This window comes from Amphiprion ocellaris, chromosome 1, assembly GCF_022539595.1.
Source record: "Amphiprion ocellaris isolate individual 3 ecotype Okinawa chromosome 1, ASM2253959v1, whole genome shotgun sequence".
Lineage (NCBI taxonomy): Eukaryota > Metazoa > Chordata > Actinopteri > Pomacentridae > Amphiprion > Amphiprion ocellaris.
In genome coordinates this window covers 25,012,229-25,032,131 of record NC_072766.1, presented here as the reverse complement: position 1 = coordinate 25,032,131, position 19,903 = coordinate 25,012,229, and positions in this window count along the sequence as shown.

Here is a 19,903-nt window from a genome sequence, read left to right as displayed (position 1 = left end):
CCTCCACGTTCTGTGCCCAGGTTGCTCCTCCTGTCGTTCTCCTCCACGTTCTCCTCCAAGTTCTGTGCCCAGGTCGCTCCTCCTGTCGTTCTCCTCCAGGTTCTCCTCCAGATTCTGCGCACAAGTGGCCCGTCCTATCGTTCTCCTCCACGTTCTGTGCCCAGGTTGCTCCTCCTGTCGTTCTCCTCCAGGTTCTCCTCTAAGTTCTTCCCCCAGGTGGCTCCTCCTGGCGTTCTCCTCCAGGTTCTCCTCCAAGTTCTACCCCCAGGTGGCTCCTCCTTTCGTTCTCCTCCAGGTTCTCCTCCAAGTTCTGTGCCCAGGTCGCTCCTCCTGTCGTTCTCCTCCAGGTTCTCCTCCAAGTTTGGTGCCCAGGTCGCTCCTCCTGTCGTTCTCCTCCAGGTTCTCCTCCAAGTTCTTTGCCAAGGTCGCTCCTCCTGTCGTTCTCCTCCACGTTCTGTGCCCAGGTCGCTCCTCCTGTCGTTCTCCTCCAGGTTCTCGTCCAAGTTCAGTGCCCAGGTCGCTCCTCCTGTCGTTCTCCTCCAGGTTCTCCTCCAGATGCTGCGCACAAGTGGCCCGTCCTGTCGTTCTCCTCCACGTTCTGTGCCCAGGTTGCTCCTCCTGTTGTTCTCCTCCAGGTTCTCCTGCAAGTTCTGCCCCCAGGTGGCTCCTCCTGTCGTTCTCCTCCAGGTTCTCCTCCAAGTTCTGCCCCCAGGTGGCTCCTCCTGTCGTTCTCCTCCAGGTTTTCCTCCAAGTTTGGTGCCCAGGTCGCTCCTCCTGTCGTTCTCCTCCAGGTTCTCCTCCAAGTTCTGCCCCCAGGTGACTCCTCCTTTCGTTCTCCTCCAGGTTCTCCTCCAAGTTCTGTGCCCAGGTCGCTCCTCCTGTCGTTCTCCTCCACGTTCTGTGCCCAGGTCGCTCCTCCTGTTGTTCTCCTCCAGGTTCTCCTCCAAGTTTTGTGCCCAGGTCGCTCCTCCTGTCGTTCTTCTCCAGGTTCTCCTCCAGATTCTGCGCACAGGTGGCCAGTCCTATCGTTCTCCTCCACGTTCTGTGCCCAGGTTGCTCCTCCTGTCGTTCTCCTCCAGGTTCTCCTCCAAGTTCTTCCCCCAGGTGGCTCCTCCTGTCGTTCTCCTCCAGGTTCTCCTCCAGGTTCTCCTCCAGGATCTGCGCACAGGTGGCCACTCCATTCGTTCTCCTCCACGTTCTGTGCCCAGGTCGCTCCTCCTGTCGTTCTCCTCCAGGTTCTCCTCCAAGTTCTGTGCCCAGGTCGCTCCTCCTGTCGTTCTCCTCCAGATTCTCCTCCACGTTCTGTGCCCAGGTCGCTCCTCCTGTTGTTCTCCTCCAGGTTCTTCTCCAAGTTCTGCCCCCAGGTGCCTCCTCCTGTCGTTCTCCTTCAGGTTCTCCTCCAAGTTCTGCCCCCAGGTCGCTCCTCCTGTCGTTCTCCTCCAGGTTTTCCTCCAAGTTCTGTGCCCAGGTCGCTCCTCCTGTCATTCTCCTCCAGGTTCTCCTCCAAGTTCTGTGCCCAGGTCGCTCTTCCTGTCGTTCTCCTCCACGTTCTGTGCCCAGGTCGCTCCTCTTGTCGTTCTCCTCCAGGTTCTCCTCCAGGATCTGCGCACAGGCGGCCTCTCCTGTCGTTCTCCTCCACGTTCTGTTCCCAGGTTGCTCCTCCTGTCGTTCTCCTCCAGGTTCTACTCCAAGTTCTGCCCCCGGGTGGCTCCTCCTGTCGTTCTCCTCCAGGTTCTCCTCCAGATTCTGCGCACAAGTGGCCTATCCTATCGTTCTCCTCCACGTTCTGTGCCCAGGTTGCTCCTCCTGTCGTTCTCCTCCAGGTTCTCCTCCAAGTTCTGCCCCCAGGTGGCTCCTCCTGTCGTTCTCCTCCAGGTTCTCCTCCAAGTTCTGCGCCCAGGTGGCTCCTCCTGTCGTTCTCCTCCAGGTTCTCCTCCAAGTTCTGCGCCCAGGTCGCTCCTCCTGTCGTTCTCCTCCACGTTCTGTGCCCAGGTTGCTTCTCCTGTCGTTCTCCTCCAGGTTCTCCTCCAAGTTCTGCCCCCAGGTGGCTCCTCCTGTCGTTCTCCTCCAGGTTCTCCTCCAGGATCTGCGCACAGGTGGCCCGTCCTATCGTTCTCCTCCACGTTCTGTGCCCAGGTTGCTCCTCCTGTCGTTCTCCTCCACGTTCTCCTCCAAGTTCTGTGCCCAGGTGGCTCCTCCTCTCGTTCTCCTCCAGGTTCTCCTCCAGATTCTGCGCACAAGTGGCCCGTCCAATTTTTCTCCTCCACGTTCTGTGCCCAGGTTGCTCCTCCTGTCGTTCTCCTCCAGGTTCTCCTCCAAGTTCTTCCCCCAGGTGGCTCCTCCTGGCGTTCTCCTCCAGGTTCTCCTCCAAGTTCTGCCCCCAGGTGGCTCCTCCTTTCGTTCTCCTCCAGGTTCTCCTCCAAGTTCTGTGCCCAGGTCGCTCCTCCTGTCGTTCTCCTCCACGTTCTGTGCCCAGGTCGCTCCTCCTGTCGTTCTCCTCCAGGTTCTCCTCCAAGTTTTGTGCCCAGGTCGCTCCTCCTGTCGTTCTCCTCCAGGTTCTCCTCCAAGTTCTGCCCCCGGGTGGCTCCTCCTGTCGTTCTCCTCCATGTTCTCTTCCAGATTCTGCGCACAGGTGGCCCGTCCTATCGTTCTCCTCCACGTTCTGTGCCCAGGTTGCTCCTCCTGTCGTTCTCCTCCAGGTTCTCCTCCAAGTTCTGCCCCCAGGTGGCTCCTCCTGTCGTTCTCCTCCAGGTTCTCCTCCAGGATCTGCACACAGGTGGCCACTCCTGTCGTTCTCCTCCACGTTCTGTGCCCAGGTTGCTCCTCCTGTCATTCTCCTCCACGTTCTCCTCCAAGTTCTGTGCCCAGGTCGCTCCTCCTGTCGTTCTCCTCCAGGTTCTCCTCCAGATTCTGCGCACAAGTGGGCCGTCCTATCGTTCTCCTCCACGTTCTGTGCCCAGGTTGCTCCTCCTGTCGTTCTCCTCCAGGTTCTCCTCCAAGTTCTGCCCCCAGGTGGCTCCTCCTTGCGTTCTCCTCCAGCTTCTCCTCCAAGTTCTGCCCCCAGGTGGCTCCTCCTTTCGTTCTCCTCCAGGTTCTCCTCCAAGTTCTGTGCCCAGGTCGCTCCTCCTGTCGTTCTCCTCCACGTTCTGTGCCCAGGTCGCTCCTCCTGTCGTTCTCCTCCAGGTTCTCCTCCAAGTTTTGTGCCCAGGTCGCTCCTCCTGTCGTTCTCCTCCAGGTTCTCCTCCAAGTTCTGCCCCCGGGTGGCTCCTGCTGTCGTTCTCCTCCATGTTCTCCTCCAGATTCTGCGCACAGGTGGCCCGTCCTATCATTCTCCTCCACGTTCTGTGCCCAGGTTGCTCCTCCTGTCGTTCTCCTCCACGTTCTCCTCCAAGTTCTGCGCCCAGGTCGCTCCTCCTGTCGTTCTCCTCCAGGTTCTCCTCCAAGTTCTGCCCCCAGGTGGCTCCTCCTGGCGTTCTCCTCCAGGTTCTCCTCCAAGTTCTGCCCCCAGGTGGCTCCTCCTTTCGTTCTCCTCCAGGTTCTCCTCCAAGTTCTGTGCCCAGGTCGCTCCTCCTGTCGTTCTCCTCCACGTTCTGTGCCCAGGTCGCTCCTCCTGTCGTTCTCCTCCAGGTTCTCCTCCAAGTTTTGTGCCCAGGTCGCTCCTCCTGTCGTTCTCCTCCAGGTTCTCCTCCAAGTTTTGTGCCCAGGTCGCTCCTCCTGTCGTTTTCCTCCAGGTTCTCCTCCAAGTTCTGCCCACAGGTGGCTCCTCCTGTCGTTCTCCTCCATGTTCTCTTCCAGATTCTGCGCACAGGTGGCCCGTCCTATCGTTCTCCTCCACGTTCTGTGCCCAGGTTGCTCCTCCTGTCGTTCTCCTCCAGGTTCTCCTCCAAGTTCTGCCCCCAGGTGGCTCCTCCTGTCGTTCTCCTCCAGGTTCTTCTCCAGGATCTGCGCACAGGTGGCCACTCCTGTCGTTCTCCTCCACGTTCTGTGCCCAGGTCGCTCCTCCTGTCGTTCTCCTCCAGGTTCTCCTCCAAGTTTTGTGCCCAGGTCGCTCCTCCTGTCGTTCTCCTCCAGGTTCTCCTCCAGATTCTGCGCACAGGTGGCCCGTCCTGTCGTTCTCCTCCACGTTCTGTGCCCAGGTTGCTCCTCCTGTCGTTCTCCTCCAGGTTCTCCTCCAAGTTCTGCCCCCAGGTGGCTCCTCCTGTCGTTCTCCTCCAGGTTCTCCTCCAGGATCTGTGCCCAGGTCGCTCCTTCTGTCGTTCTCCTCCAGATTCTCCTCCACGTTCTGTGCCCAGGTTGCTCCTCCTGTTGTTCTCCTCCAGGTTCTCCTCCAAGTTCTTCCCCCAGGTGGCTCCTCCTGTCGTTCTCCTCCAGGTTCTCCTCCAAGTTCTGCCCCCAGGTGGCTCCTCCTGTCGTTCTCCTCCAGGTTTTCCTCCAAGTTCTGTGCCCAGGTCGCTCCTCCTGTCGTTCTCCTCCAGGTTCTCCTCCAAGTTCTGTGCCCAGGTCGCTCTTCCTGTCGTTCTCCTCCACGTTCTGTGCCCAGGTCGCTCCTCTTGTCGTTCTCCTCCAGGTTCTCCTCCAGGATCTGCGCACAGGCGGCCCCTCATGTCGTTCTCTTCCACGTTCTGTTCCCAGGTTGCTCCTCCTGTCGTTCTCCTCCAGGTTCTCCTCCAGGTTCCGTACCCAGGTCGCTCCTCCTGTCGTTCTCCTCCAGGTTCTACTCCAAGTTCGGCCCCCGGGTGGCTCCTCCTGTCGTTCTCCTCCAGGTTCTCCTCCAGATTCTGCGCACAAGTGGCCTGTCCTATCGTTCTCCTCCACATTCTGTGCCCAGGTTGCTCCTCCTGTCGTTCTCCTCCAGGTTCTCCTCCAAGTTCTGCCCCCAGGTGGCTCCTCCTGTCGTTCTCCTCCAGGTTCTCCTCCAAGGTCTGCCCCCAGGTGGCTCCTCCTGTCGTTCTCCTCCAGGTTCTCCTCCAAGTTCTGCGCCCAGGTCGCTCCTCCTGTCGTTCTCCTCCACGTTCTGTGCCCAGGTTGCTTCTCCTGTCGTTCTCCTCCAGGTTCTCCTCCAAGTTCTGCCCCCAGGTTGCTCCTCCTGTCGTTCTCCTCCAGGTTCTCCTCCAGGATCTGCGCACAGGTGGCCCGTCCTATCGTTCTCCTCCACGTTCTGTGCCCAGGTTGCTCCTCCTGTCGTTCTCCTCCAGGTTCTCCTCCAAGTTCTGCACCCAGGTGGCTCCTCCTGGCGTTCTTCTCCAGGTTCTCCTCCAAGTTCTGCGCACAGGTGGCCCGTCCTATCGTTCTCCTCCACGTTCTGTGCCCAGGTTGCTCCTCCTGTCGTTCTGCTCCAGGTTCTCCTCCAAGTTCTGCCCCCAGGTGGCTCCTCCTGTCGTTCTCCTCCAGGTTCTCCTCCAGGATCTGCGCACAGGTGGCCCGTCCTATCGTTCTCCTCCACGTTCTGTGCCCAGGTTGCTCCTCCTGTCGTTCTCCTCCACGTTCTCCTCCAAGTTCTGTGCCCAGGTCGCTCCTCCTGTCGTTCTCCTCCAGGTTCTCCTCCAGATTCTGCGCACAAGTGGCCCGTCCTATTGTTCTCCTCCACGTTCTGTGCCCAGGTTGCTCCTCCTGTCGTTCTCCTCCAGGTTCTCCTCCAAGTTCTGCCCCCAGGTGGCTCCTCCTGGCGTTCTCCTCCAGGTTCTCCTCCAAGTGCTGCCCCCAGGTGGCTCCTCCTTTCGTTCTCCTCCAGGTTCTCCTCCAAGTTCTGTGCCCAGGTCGCTCCTCCTGTCGTTCTCCTCCACGTTCTGTGCCCAGGTCGCTCCTCCTGTCGTTCTCCTCCAGGTTCTCCTCCAAGTTTTGTGCCCAGGTCGCTCCTCCTGTCGTTCTCCTCCAGGTTCTCCTCCAAGTTCTGCCCCCGGGTGGCTCCTCCTGTCGTTCTCCTCCATGTTCTCCTCCAGATTCATCGCACAGGTGGCCCGTCCTATCGTTCTCCTCCACGTTCTGTGCCCAGGTTGCTCCTCCTGTCGTTCTCCTCCACGTTCTCCTCCAAGTTCTGTGCCCAGGTCGCTCCTCCTGTCGTTCTCCTCCAGGTTCTCCTCCAAGTTCTGCCCCCAGGTGGCTCCTCCTGTCATTCTCCTCCAGGTTCTCCTCCAAGTTCTGCGCCCAGGTCGCTCCTCCTGTCGTTCTCCTCCACGTTCTGTGCCCAGGTTGCTTCTCCTGTCGTTCTCCTCCAGGTTCTCCTCCAAGTTCTGCCCCCAGGTGGCTCCTCCTGTCGTTCTCCTCCAGGTTCTCCTCCAGGATCTGCGCACAGGTGGCCCGTCCTATCGTTCTCCTCCACGTTCTGTGCCCAGGTTGCTCCTCCTGTCGTTCTCCTCCACGTTCTCCTCCAAGTTCTGTGCCCAGGTCGCTCCTCCTGTCGTTCTCCTCCAGGTTCTCCTCCAGGATCTGCGCACAGGTGGCCCGTCCTATCGTTCTCCTCCACGTTCTGTGCCCAGGTTGCTCCTCCTGTCGTTCTCCTCCACGTTCTCCTCCAAGTTCTGTGCCCCCGTCGCTCCTCCTGTCGTTCTCCTCCAGGTTCTCCTCCAGATTCTGCGCACAAGTGGCCCGTCCTATCGTTCTCCTCCACGTTCTGTGCCCAGGTCGCTCCTCCTGTCGTTCTCCTCCAGGTTCTCCTCCAAGTTCTGCCCCCAGGTGGCTCCTCCTGGCGTTCTCCTCCAGGTTCTCCTCCAAGTTCTGCCCCCAGGTGGCTCCTCCTTTCGTTCTCCTCCAGGTTCTCCTCCAAGTTCTGTGCCCAGGTCGCTCCTCCTGTCGTTCCCCTCCACGTTCTGTGCCCAGGTCGCTCCTCCTGTCGTTCTCCTCCAGGTTCTCCTCCAAGTTTTGTGCCCAGGTCGCTCCTCCTGTCGTTCTCCTCCAGGTTCTCCTCCAAGTTCTGCCCCCGGGTGGCTCCTCCTGTCGTTCTCCTCCATGTTCTCCTCCAGATTCTGCGCACAGGTGGCCCGTCCTATCGTTCTCCTCCACGTTCTTTTCCCAGGTTGCTCCTCCTGTCGTTCTCCTCCACGTTCTCCTCCAAGTTCTGTGCCCAGGTCGCTCCTCCTGTCGTTCTCCTCCAGGTTCTCCTCCAAGTTTTGTGCCCACGTTGCTCCTCCTGTCGTTCTCCTCCAGGTTCTCCTCCAAGTTCTGCCCCCAGGTGGCTCCTCCTGGCGTTCTCCTCCAGGTTCTCCTCCAAGTTCTGCCCCCAGGTGGCTCCTCCTTTCGTTCTCCTCCAGATTCTCCTCCAAGTTCTGTGCCCAGGTCGCTCCTCCTGTCGTTCTCCTCCACGTTCTGTGCCCAGGTCGCTCCTCCTGTCGTTCTCCTCCAGGTTCTCCTCCAAGTTTTGTGCCCAGGTTGCTCCTCCTGTCGTTCTCCTCCAGGTTCTCCTCCAAGTTCTGCCCCCAGGTGGCTCCTCCTGTCGTTCTCCTCCAGGTTCTCCTCCAGGATCTGCGCACAGGTGGCCCGTCCTATCGTTCTCCTCCACGTTCTGTGCCCAGGTTGCTCCTCCTGTCGTTCTCCTCCACGTTCTCCTCCAAGTTCTGTGCCCAGGTCGCTCCTCCTGTCGTTCTCCTCCAGGTTCTCCTCCAGATTCTGCGCACAAGTGGCCCGTCCTATCGTTCTCCTCCACGTTCTGTGCCCAGGTTGCTCCTCCTGTCGTTCTCCTCCAGGTTCTCCTCCAAGTTCTGTGCCCAGGTCGCTCCTCCTGTCGTTCTCCTCCACGTTCTGTGCCCAGGTTGCTCCTCCTGTCGTTCTCCTCCAGGTTCTCCTCCAAGTTCTGCCCCCAGGTGGCTCCTCCTGTCGTTCTCCTCCAGGTTCTACTCCAAGTTCTGCCCCCAGGTCGCTCCTCCTGTCGTTCTCCTCCAGGTTCTCCTCCAAGTTCTGCCCCCAGGTGGCTCCTCCTGTCGTTCTCCTCCAGGTTCTCCTCCAAGTTCTGCGCCCAGGTCGCTCCTCCTGTTGTTCTCCTCCACGTTCTTTGCCCAGGTTGCTTCTCCTGTCGTTCTCCTCCAGGTTCTCCTCCAAGTTCTGCCCCCAGGTGGCTCCTCCTGTCGTTCTCCTCCAGGTTCTCTTCCAGGATCTGCGCACAGGTGGCCCGTCCTATCGTTCTCCTCCACGTTCTGTGCCCAGGTTGCTCCTCCTGTCGTTCTCCTCCACGTTCTCCTCCAAGTTCTGTGCCCAGGTGGCTCCTCCTCTCATTCTCCTCCAGGTTCTCCTCCAGATTCTGCGCACAAGTGGCCCGTCCTATTGTTCTCCTCCACGTTCTGTGCCCAGGTTGCTCCTCCTGTCGTTCTCCTCCAGGTTCTCCTCCAAGTTCTGCCCCCAGGTGGCTCCTCCTGGCGTTCTCCTCCAGGTTCTCCTCCAAGTTCTGCCCCCAGGTGACTCCTCCTTTCGTTCTCCTCCAGGTTCTCCTCCAAGTTCTGTGCCCAGGTCGCTCCTCCTGTCGTTCTCCTCCACGTTCTGTGCCCAGGTCGCTCCTCCTGTCGTTCTCCTCCAGGTTCTCCTCCAAGTTTTGTGCCCAGGTCGCTCCTCCTGTCGTTCTCCTCCAGGTTCTTCTCCAAGTTCTGCCCCAGGGTGGCTCCTCCTGTCGTTCTCCTCCAGGTTCTCCTCCAGGATCTGCACACAGGTGGCCCGTCCTATCGTTCTCCTCCACGTTCTGTGCCCAGGTTGCTCCTCCTGTCGTTCTCCTCCACGTTCTCCTCCAAGTTCTGTGCCCAGGTCGCTCCTCCTGTCGTTCTCCTCCAGGTTCTCCTCCAGATTCTGCGCACAAGTGGCCCGTCCTATCGTTCTCCTCCACGTTCTGTGCCCAGGTTGCTCCTCCTGTTGTTCTCCTCCAGGTTCTCCTCTAAGTTCTTCCCCCAGGTGGCTCCTCCTGGCGTTCTCATCCAGGTTCTCCTCCAAGTTCTACCCCCAGGTGGCTCCTCCTTTCGTTCTCCTCCAGGTTCTCCTCCAAGTTCTGTGCCCAGGTCGCTCCTCCTGTCGTTCTCCTCCAGGTTCTCCTCCAAGTTTGGTGCCCAGGTCGCTCCTCCTGTCGTTCTCCTCCAGGTTCTCCTCCAAGTTCTTTGCCAAGGTCGCTCCTCCTGTCGTTCTCCTCCACGTTCTGTGCCCAGGTCGCTCCTCCTGTCGTTCTCCTCCAGGTTCTCCTCCAAGTTCAGTGCCCAGGTCGCTCCTCCTGTCGTTCTCCTCCAGGTTCTCCTCCAGATGCTGCGCACAAGTGGCCCGTCCTGTCGTTCTCCTCCACGTTCTGTGCCCAGGTTGCTCCTCCTGTTGTTCTCCTCCAGGTTCTCCTGCAAGTTCTGCCCCCAGGTGGCTCCTCCTGTCGTTCTCCTCCACGTTCTCCTCCAAGTTCTGCCCCCAGGTGGCTCCTCCTGTCGTTCTCCTCCAGGTTTTCCTCCAAGTTTGGTGCCCAGGTCGCTCCTCCTGTCGTTCTCCTCCAGGTTCTCCTCCAAGTTCTGCCCCCAGGTGACTCCTCCTTTCGTTCTCCTCCAGGTTCTCCTCCAAGTTCTGTGCCCAGGTCGCTCCTCCTGTCGTTCTCCTCCACGTTCTGTGCCCAGGTCGCTCCTCCTGTTGTTCTCCTCCAGGTTCTCCTCCAAGTTTTGTGCCCAGGTCGCTCCTCCTGTCGTTCTTCTCCAGGTTCTCCTCCAGATTCTGCGCACAGGTGGCCAGTCCTATCGTTCTCCTCCACGTTCTGTGCCCAGGTTGCTCCTCCTGTCGTTCTCCTCCAGGTTCTCCTCCAAGTTCTTCCCCCAGGTGGCTCCTCCTGTCGTTCTCCTCCAGGTTCTCCTCCAGGTTCTCCTCCAGGATCTGCGCACAGGTGGCCACTCCATTCGTTCTCCTCCACGTTCTGTGCCCAGGTCGCTCCTCCTGTCGTTCTCCTCCAGGTTCTCCTCCAAGTTCTGTGCCCAGGTCGCTCCTCCTGTCGTTCTCCTCCAGATTCTCCTCCACGTTCTGTGCCCAGGTCGCTCCTCCTGTTGTTCTCCTCCAGGTTCTTCTCCAAGTTCTGCCCCCAGGTGGCTCCTCCTGTCGTTCTCCTTCAGGTTCTCCTCCAAGTTCTGCCCCCAGGTCGCTCCTCCTGTCGTTCTCCTCCAGGTTTTCCTCCAAGTTCTGTGCCCAGGTCGCTCCTCCTGTCATTCTCCTCCAGGTTCTCCTCCAAGTTCTGTGCCCAGGTCGCTCTTCCTGTCGTTCTCCTCCACGTTCTGTGCCCAGGTCGCTCCTCTTGTCGTTCTCCTCCAGGTTCTCCTCCAGGATCTGCGCACAGGCGGCCTCTCCTGTCGTTCTCCTCCACGTTCTGTTCCCAGGTTGCTCCTCCTGTCGTTCTCCTCCAGGTTCTACTCCAAGTTCTGCCCCCGGGTGGCTCCTCCTGTCGTTCTCCTCCAGGTTCTCCTCCAGATTCTGCGCACAAGTGGCCTATCCTATCGTTCTCCTCCACGTTCTGTGCCCAGGTTGCTCCTCCTGTCGTTCTCCTCCAGGTTCTCCTCCAAGTTCTGCCCCCAGGTGGCTCCTCCTGTCGTTCTCCTCCAGGTTCTCCTCCAAGTTCTGCGCCCAGGTGGCTCCTCCTGTCGTTCTCCTCCAGGTTCTCCTCCAAGTTCTGCGCCCAGGTCGCTCCTCCTGTCGTTCTCCTCCACGTTCTGTGCCCAGGTCGCTCCTCCTGTCGTTCTCCTCCAGGTTCTCCTCCAAGTTCAGTGCCCAGGTCGCTCCTCCTGTCGTTCTCCTCCAGGTTCTCCTCCAGATGCTGCGCACAAGTGGCCCGTCCTGTCGTTCTCCTCCACGTTCTGTGCCCAGGTTGCTCCTCCTGTTGTTCTCCTCCAGGTTCTCCTGCAAGTTCTGCCCCCAGGTGGCTCCTCCTGTCGTTCTCCTCCAGGTTCTCCTCCAAGTTCTGCCCCCAGGTGGCTCCTCCTGTCGTTCTCCTCCAGGTTTTCCTCCAAGTTTGGTGCCCAGGTCGCTCCTCCTGTCGTTCTCCTCCAGGTTCTCCTCCAAGTTCTGCCCCCAGGTGACTCCTCCTTTCGTTCTCCTCCAGGTTCTCCTCCAAGTTCTGTGCCCAGGTCGCTCCTCCTGTCGTTCTCCTCCACGTTCTGTGCCCAGGTCGCTCCTCCTGTTGTTCTCCTCCAGGTTCTCCTCCAAGTTTTGTGCCCAGGTCGCTCCTCCTGTCGTTCTCCTCCAGGTTCTCCTCCAAGTTCTGCCCCCAGGTGGCTCCTCCTGTCGTTCTTCTCCAGGTTCTCCTCCAGATTCTGCGCACAGGTGGCCAGTCCTATCGTTCTCCTCCACGTTCTGTGCCCAGGTTGCTCCTCCTGTCGTTCTCCTCCAGGTTCTCCTCCAAGTTCTTCCCCCAGGTGGCTCCTCCTGTCGTTCTCCTCCAGGTTCTCCTCCAGGTTCTCCTCCAGGATCTGCGCACAGGTGGCCACTCCATTCGTTCTCCTCCACGTTCTGTGCCCAGGTCGCTCCTCCTGTCGTTCTCCTCCAGGTTCTCCTCCAAGTTCTGTGCCCAGGTCGCTCCTCCTGTCGTTCTCCTCCAGGTTCTTCTCCAAGTTCTGCCCCCAGGTGGCTCCTCCTGTCGTTCTCCTTCAGGTTCTCCTCCAAGTTCTGCCCCCAGGTCGCTCCTCCTGTCGTTCTCCTCCAGGTTTTCCTCCAAGTTCTGTGCCCAGGTCGCTCCTCCTGTCATTCTCCTCCAGGTTCTCCTCCAAGTTCTGTGCCCAGGTCGCTCTTCCTGTCGTTCTCCTCCACGTTCTGTGCCCAGGTCGCTCCTCTTGTCGTTCTCCTCCAGGTTCTCCTCCAGGATCTGCGCACAGGCGGCCTCTCCTGTCGTTCTCCTCCACGTTCTGTTCCCAGGTTGCTCCTCCTGTCGTTCTCCTCCAGGTTCTACTCCAAGTTCTGCCCCCGGGTGGCTCCTCCTGTCGTTCTCCTCCAGGTTCTCCTCCAGATTCTGCGCACGAGTGGCCTATCCTATCGTTCTCCTCCACGTTCTGTGCCCAGGTTGCTCCTCCTGTCGTTCTCCTCCAGGTTCTCCTCCAAGTTCTGCCCCCAGGTGGCTCCTCCTGTCGTTCTCCTCCAGGTTCTCCTCCAAGTTCTGCGCCCAGGTGGCTCCTCCTGTCGTTCTCCTCCAGGTTCTCCTCCAAGTTCTGCGCCCAGGTCGCTCCTCCTGTCGTTCTCCTCCACGTTCTGTGCCCAGGTTGCTTCTCCTGTCGTTCTCCTCCAGGTTCTCCTCCAAGTTCTGCCCCCAGGTGGCTCCTCCTGTCGTTCTCCTCCAGGTTCTCCTCCAGGATCTGCGCACAGGTGGCCCGTCCTATCGTTCTCCTCCACGTTCTGTGCCCAGGTTGCTCCTCCTGTCGTTCTCCTCCACGTTCTCCTCCAAGTTCTGTGCCCAGGTGGCTCCTCCTCTCGTTCTCCTCCAGGTTCTCCTCCAGATTCTGCGCACAAGTGGCCAGTCCTATTGTTCTCCTCCACGTTCTGTGCCCAGGTTGCTCCTCCTGTCGTTCTCCTCCAGGTTCTCCTCCAAGTTCTGCCCCCAGGTGGCTCCTCCTGGCGTTCTCCTCCAGGTTCTCCTCCAAGTTCTGCCCCCAGGTGGCTCCTCCTTTCGTTCTCCTCCAGGTTCTCCTCCAAGTTCTGTGCCCAGGTCGCTCCTCCTGTCGTTCTCCTCCACGTTCTGTGCCCAGGTCGCTCCTCCTGTCGTTCTCCTCCAGGTTCTCCTCCAAGTTTTGTGCCCAGGTTTCTCCTCCTGTCGTTCTCCTCCAGGTTCTCCTCCAAGTTCTGCCCCCGGGTGGCTCCTCCTGTCGTTCTCCTCCATGTTCTCTTCCAGATTCTGCGCACAGGTGGCCCGTCCTATCGTTCTCCTCCACGTTCTGTGCCCAGGTTGCTCCTCCTGTCGTTCTCCTCCAGGTTCTCCTCCAAGTTCTGCCCCCAGGTGGCTCCTCCTGTCGTTCTCCTCCAGGTTCTCCTCCAGGATCTGCACACAGGTGGCCACTCCTGTCGTTCTCCTCCACGTTCTGTGCCCAGGTTGCTCCTCCTGTCATTCTCCTCCACGTTCTCCTCCAAGTTCTGTGCCCAGGTCGCTCCTCCTGTCGTTCTCCTCCAGGTTCTCCTCCAGATTCTGCGCACAAGTGGGCCGTCCTATCGTTCTCCTCCACGTTCTGTGCCCAGGTTGCTCCTCCTGTCGTTCTCCTCCAGGTTCTCCTCCAAGTTCTGCCCCCAGGTGGCTCCTCCTTGCGTTCTCCTCCAGCTTCTCCTCCAAGTTCTGCCCCCAGGTGGCTCCTCCTTTCGTTCTCCTCCAGGTTCTCCTCCAAGTTCTGTGCCCAGGTCGCTCCTCCTGTCGTTCTCCTCCACGTTCTGTGCCCAGGTCGCTCCTCCTGTCGTTCTCCTCCAGGTTCTCCTCCAAGTTTTGTGCCCAGGTTGCTCCTCCTGTCGTTCTCCTCCAGGTTCTCCTCCAAGTTCTGCCCCCGGGTGGCTCCTGCTGTCGTTCTCCTCCATGTTCTCCTCCAGATTCTGCGCACAGGTGGCCCGTCCTATCATTCTCCTCCACGTTCTGTGCCCAGGTTGCTCCTCCTGTCGTTCTCCTCCACGTTCTCCTCCAAGTTCTGCGCCCAGGTCGCTCCTCCTGTCGTTCTCCTCCAGGTTCTCCTCCAAGTTCTGCCCCCAGGTGGCTCCTCCTGGCGTTCTCCTCCAGGTTCTCCTCCAAGTTCTGCCCCCAGGTGGCTCCTCCTTTCGTTCTCCTCCAGGTTCTCCTCCAAGTTCTGTGCCCAGGTCGCTCCTCCTGTCGTTCTCCTCCACGTTCTGTGCCCAGGTCGCTCCTCCTGTCGTTCTCCTCCAGGTTCTCCTCCAAGTTTTGTGCCCAGGTCGCTCCTCCTGTCGTTCTCCTCCAGGTTCTCCTCCAAGTTTTGTGCCCAGGTCGCTCCTCCTGTCGTTTTCCTCCAGGTTCTCCTCCAAGTTCTGCCCACAGGTGGCTCCTCCTGTCGTTCTCCTCCATGTTCTCTTCCAGATTCTGCGCACAGGTGGCCCGTCCTATCGTTCTCCTCCACGTTCTGTGCCCAGGTTGCTCCTCCTGTCGTTCTCCTCCAGGTTCTCCTCCAAGTTCTTCCCCCAGGTGGCTCCTCCTGTCGTTCTCCTCCAGGTTCTTCTCCAGGATCTGCGCACAGGTGGCCACTCCTGTCGTTCTCCTCCACGTTCTGTGCCCAGGTCGCTCCTCCTGTCGTTCTCCTCCAGGTTCTCCTCCAAGTTTTGTGCCCAGGTCGCTCCTCCTGTCGTTCTCCTCCAGGTTCTCCTCCAGATTCTGCGCACAGGTGGCCCGTCCTGTCGTTCTCCTCCACGTTCTGTGCCCAGGTTGCTCCTCCTGTCGTTCTCCTCCAGGTTCTCCTCCAAGTTCTGCCCCCAGGTGGCTCCTCCTGTCGTTCTCCTCCAAGTTCTCCTCCAGGATCTGTGCCCAGGTCGCTCCTTCTGTCGTTCTCCTCCAGATTCTCCTCCACGTTCTGTGCCCAGGTTGCTCCTCCTGTTGTTCTCCTCCAGGTTCTCCTCCAAGTTCTTCCCCCAGGTGGCTCCTCCTGTCGTTCTCCTCCAGGTTCTCCTCCAAGTTCTGCCCCCAGGTGGCTCCTCCTGTCGTTCTCCTCCAGGTTTTCCTCCAAGTTCTGTGCCCAGGTCGCTCCTCCTGTCGTTCTCCTCCAGGTTCTCCTCCAAGTTCTGTGCCCAGGTCGCTCTTCCTGTCGTTCTCCTCCACGTTCTGTGCCCAGGTCGCTCCTCTTGTCGTTCTCCTCCAGGTTCTCCTCCAGGATCTGCGCACAGGCGGCCCCTCATGTCGTTCTCCTCCACGTTCTGTTCCCAGGTTGCTCCTCCTGTCGTTCTCCTCCAGGTTCTCCTCCAGGTTCCGTACCCAGGTCGCTCCTCCTGTCGTTCTCCTCCAGGTTCTACTCCAAGTTCGGCCCCCGGGTGGCTCCTCCTGTCGTTCTCCTCCAGGTTCTCCTCCAGATTCTGCGCACAAGTGGCCTGTCCTATCGTTCTCCTCCACATTCTGTGCCCAGGTTGCTCCTCCTGTCGTTCTCCTCCAGGTTCTCCTCCAAGTTCTGCCCCCAGGTGGCTCCTCCTGTCGTTCTCCTCCAGGTTCTCCTCCAAGGTCTGCCCCCAGGTGGCTCCTCCTGTCGTTCTCCTCCAGGTTCTCCTCCAAGTTCTGCGCCCAGGTCGCTCCTCCTGTCGTTCTCCTCCACGTTCTGTGCCCAGGTTGCTTCTCCTGTCGTTCTCCTCCAGGTTCTCCTCCAAGTTCTGCCCCCAGGTGGCTCCTCCTGGCGTTCTTCTCCAGGTTCTCCTCCAAGTTCTGCGCACAGGTGGCCCGTCCTATCGTTCTCCTCCACGTTCTGTGCCCAGGTTGCTCCTCCTGTCGTTCTGCTCCAGGTTCTCCTCCAAGTTCTGCCCCCAGGTGGCTCCTCCTGTCGTTCTCCTCCAGGTTCTCCTCCAGGATCTGCGCACAGGTGGCCCGTCCTATCGTTCTCCTCCACGTTCTGTGCCCAGGTTGCTCCTCCTGTCGTTCTCCTCCACGTTCTCCTCCAAGTTCTGTGCCCAGGTCGCTCCTCCTGTCGTTCTCCTCCAGGTTCTCCTCCAGATTCTGCGCACAAGTTGCCCGTCCTATTGTTCTCCTCCACGTTCTGTGCCCAGGTTGCTCCTCCTGTCGTTCTCCTCCAGGTTCTCCTCCAAGTTCTGCCCCCAGGTGGCTCCTCCTGGCGTTCTCCTCCAGGTTCTCCTCCAAGTGCTGCCCCCAGGTGGCTCCTCCTTTCGTTCTCCTCCAGGTTCTCCTCCAAGTTCTGTGCCCAGGTCGCTCCTCCTGTCGTTCTCCTCCACGTTCTGTGCCCAGGTCGCTCCTCCTGTCTTTCTCCTCCAGGTTCTCCTCCAAGTTTTGTGCCGAGGTCGCTCCTCCTGTCGTTCTCCTCCAGGTTCTCCTCCAAGTTCTGCCCCCGGGTGGCTCCTCCTGTCGTTCTCCTCCATGTTCTCCTCCAGATTCATCGCACAGGTGGCCCGTCCTATCGTTCTCCTCCAAGTTCTGTTCCCAGGTTGCTCCTCCTGTCGTTCTCCTCCACGTTCTCCTCCAAGTTCTGTGCCCAGGTCGCTCCTCCTGTCGTTCTCCTCCAGGTTCTCCTCCAGGATCTGCGCACAGGTGGCCCGTCCTATCGTTCTCCTCCACGTTCTGTGCCCAGGTTGCTCCTCCTGTCGTTCTCCTCCACGTTCTCCTCCAAGTTCTGTGCCCCCGTCGCTCCTCCTGTCGTTCTCCTCCAGGTTCTCCTCCAGATTCTGCGCACAAGTGGCCCGTCCTATCGTTCTCCTCCACGTTCTGTGCCCAGGTCGCTCCTCCTGTCGTTCTCCTCCAGGTTCTCCTCCAAGTTCTGCCCCCAGGTGGCTCCTCCTGGCGTTCTCCTCCAGGTTCTCCTCCAAGTTCTGCCCCCAGGTGGCTCCTCCTTTCGTTCTCCTCCAGGTTCTCCTCCAAGTTCTGTGCCCAGGTCGCTCCTCCTGTCGTTCCCCTCCACGTTCTGTGCCCAGGTCGCTCCTCCTGTCGTTCTCCTCCAGGTTCTCCTCCAAGTTTTGTGCCCAGGTCGCTCCTCCTGTCGTTCTCCTCCAGGTTCTCCTCCAAGTTCTGCCCCCGGGTGGCTCCTCCTGTCGTTCTCCTCCATGTTCTCCTCCAGATTCTGCGCACAGGTGGCCCGTCCTATCGTTCTCCTCCACGTTCTTTTCCCAGGTTGCTCCTCCTGTCGTTCTCCTCCACGTTCTCCTCCAAGTTCTGTGCCCAGGTTGCTCCTCCTGTCGTTCTCCTCCACGTTCTCCTCCAAGTTCTGTGCCCAGGTCGCTCCTCCTGTCGTTCTCCTCCAGGTTCTCCTCCAGATTCTGCGCACAAGTGGCCCGTCCTATCGTTCTCCTCCACGTTCTGTGCCCAGGTTGCTCCTCCTGTCGTTCTCCTCCAGGTTCTCCTCCAAGTTCTGTGCCCAGGTCGCTCCTCCTGTCGTTCTCCTCCACGTTCTGTGCCCAGGTTGCTCCTCCTGTCGTTCTCCTCCAGGTTCTCCTCCAAGTTCTGCCCCCAGGTGGCTCCTCCTGTCGTTCTCCTCCAGGTTTTACTCCAAGTTCTGCCCCCAGGTCGCTCCTCCTGTCGTTCTCCTCCAGGTTCTCCTCCAAGTTTTGTACCTAGGTCGCTCCTCCTGTCATTCTCCTCCAGGTTCTCCTCCACGTTCTGTGCCCAGGTTGCTCCTCCTGTCGTTCTCCTCCAGGTTCTCCTCCAAGTTCTGCCCCCGGGTGGCTCCTCCTGTCGTTCTCCTCCAGGTTCTCCTCCAGATTCTGCGCACAGGTGGCCCGTCCTATCGTTCTCCTCCACGTTCTGTGCCCAGGTTGCTCCTCCTGTCGTTCTCCTCCAGGTTCTCCTCCAAGTTCTTCCCCCAGGTGGCTCCTCCTGTCGTTCTCCTCCAGGTTCTCCTCCAGGATCTGCGCACAGGTGGCCACTCCTGTCGTTCTCCTCCACGTTCTGTGCCCAGGTCGCTCCTCCTGTCGTTCTCCTCCAGGTTCTCCTCCAGGATCTGCACACAGGTGGCCACTCCTGTCGTTCTCCTCCACGTTCTGTGCCCAGGTCGCTCCTCCTGTCGTTCTCCTCCAGATTCTGCTCCACGTTCTGTGCCCAGGTTGCTCCTCCTGTTGTTCTCCTCCAGGTTCTCCTCCAAGTTCTGCCCCCAGGTGGCTCCTCCTGTCGTTCTCCTCCAGGTTCTCCTCCAAGTTCTGCCCCCAGGTGGCTCCTCCTTTCGTTCTCCTCCAGGTTCTCCTCCAAGTTCTGTGCCCAGGTCGCTCCTCCTGTCGTTCCCCTCCACGTTCTGTGCCCAGGTCGCTCCTCCTGTCGTTCTCCTCCAGGTTCTCCTCCAAGTTTTGTGCCCAGGTCGCTCCTCCTGTCGTTCTCCTCCAGGTTCTCCTCCAAGTTCTGCCCCCGGGTGGCTCCTCCTGTCGTTCTCCTCCATGTTCTCCTCCAGATTCTGCGCACAGGTGGCCCGTCCTATCGTTCTCCTCCACGTTCTTTGCCCAGGTTGCTCCTCCTGTCGTTCTCCTCCACGTTCTCCTCCAAGTTCTGTGCCCAGGTCGCTCCTCCTGTCGTTCTCCTCCAGGTTCTCCTCCAAGTTTTGTGCCCACGTTGCTCCTCCTGTCGTTCTCCTCCAGGTTCTCCTCCAAGTTCTGCCCCCAGGTGGCTCCTCCTGGCGTTCTCCTCCAGGTTCTCCTCCAAGTTCTGCCCCCAGGTGGCTCCTCCTTTCGTTCTCCTCCAGATTCTCCTCCAAGTTCTGTGCCCAGGTCGCTCCTCCTGTCGTTCTCCTCCACGTTCTGTGCCCAGGTCGCTCCTCCTGTCGTTCTCCTCCAGGTTCTCCTCCAAGTTTTGTGCCCAGGTTGCTCCTCCTGTCGTTCTCCTCCAGGTTCTCCTCCAAGTTCTGCCCCCAGGTGGCTCCTCCTGTCGTTCTCCTCCAGGTTCTCCTCCAGGATCTGCGCACAGGTGGCCCGTCCTATCGTTCTCCTCCACGTTCTGTGCCCAGGTTGCTCCTCCTGTCGTTCTCCTCCACGTTCTCCTCCAAGTTCTGTGCCCAGGTCGCTCCTCCTGTCGTTCTCCTCCAGGTTCTCCTCCAGATTCTGCGCACAAGTGGCCCGTCCTATCGTTCTCCTCCACGTTCTGTGCCCAGGTTGCTCCTCTTGTCGTTCTCCTCCAGGTTCTCCTCCAAGTTCTGTGCCCAGGTCGCTCCTCCTGTCGTTCTCCTCCACGTTCTGTGCCCAGGTTGCTCCTCCTGTCGTTCTCCTCCAGGTTCTTCTCCAAGTTCTGCCCCCAGGTGGCTCCTCCTGTCGTTCTCCTCCAGGTTCTACTCCAAGTTCTGCCCCCAGGTCGCTCCTCCTGTCGTTCTCCTCCAGGTTCTCCTCCAAGTTCTGCCCCCGGGTGGCTCCTCCTGTCGTTCTCCTCCAGGTTCTCCTCCAGATTCTGCGCACAGGTGGCCCGTCCTATCGTTCTCCTCCACGTTCTGTGCCCAGGTTGCTCCTCCTGTCGTTCTCCTCCAGGTTCTGCTCCAAGTTCTTCCCCCAGGTGGCTCCTCCTGTCGTTCTCCTCCAGGTTCTCCTCCAAGTTCTTCCCCCAGGTGGCTCCTCCTGTCGTTCTCCTCCAGGTTCTCCTCCAGGATCTGCGCACAGGTGGCCACTCCTGTCGTTCTCCTCCACGTTCTGTGCCCAGGTCGCTCCTCCTGTCGTTCTCCTCCAGGTTCTCCTCCAGGATCTGCACACAGGTGGCCACTCCTGTCGTTCTCCTCCACGTTCTGTGCCCAGGTCGCTCCTCCTGTCGTTCTCCTCCAGATTCTGCTCCACGTTCTGTGCCCAGGTTGCTCCTCCTGTTGTTCTCCTCCAGGTTCTCCTCCAAGTTCTGCCCCCAGGTGGCTCCTCCTGTCGTTCTCCTCCAGGTTCTCCTCCAAGTTCTGCCCCCAGGTGGCTCCTCCTGTCGTTCTCCTCCAGGTTTTCCTCCAAGTTCTGTGCCCAGGTTGCTCCTCCTGTCGTTCTCCTCCAGGTTCTCCTCCAAGTTCTGTGCCCAGGTCGCTCCTCCTGTCGTTCTCCTCCAGGTTCTACTCCAAGTTCTGCCCCCGGGTGGCTCCTCCTGTCGTTCTCCTCCAGGTTCTCCTCCAGATTCTGCGCACAAGTGGCCTGTCCTATCGTTCTCCTCCACGTTCTGTGCCCAGGTTGCTCCTCCTGTCGTTCTCCTCCAGGTTCTCCTCCAAGTTCTGCCCCCAGGTGGCTCCTCCTGTCGTTCTCCTCCAGGTTCTCCTCCAAGTTCTGCCCCCAGGTGGCTCCTCCTTTCGTTCTCCTCCAGGTTCTCCTCCAAGTTCTGTGCCCAGGTCGCTCCTCCTGTCGTTCTCCTCCACGTTCTGTGCCCAGGTCGCTC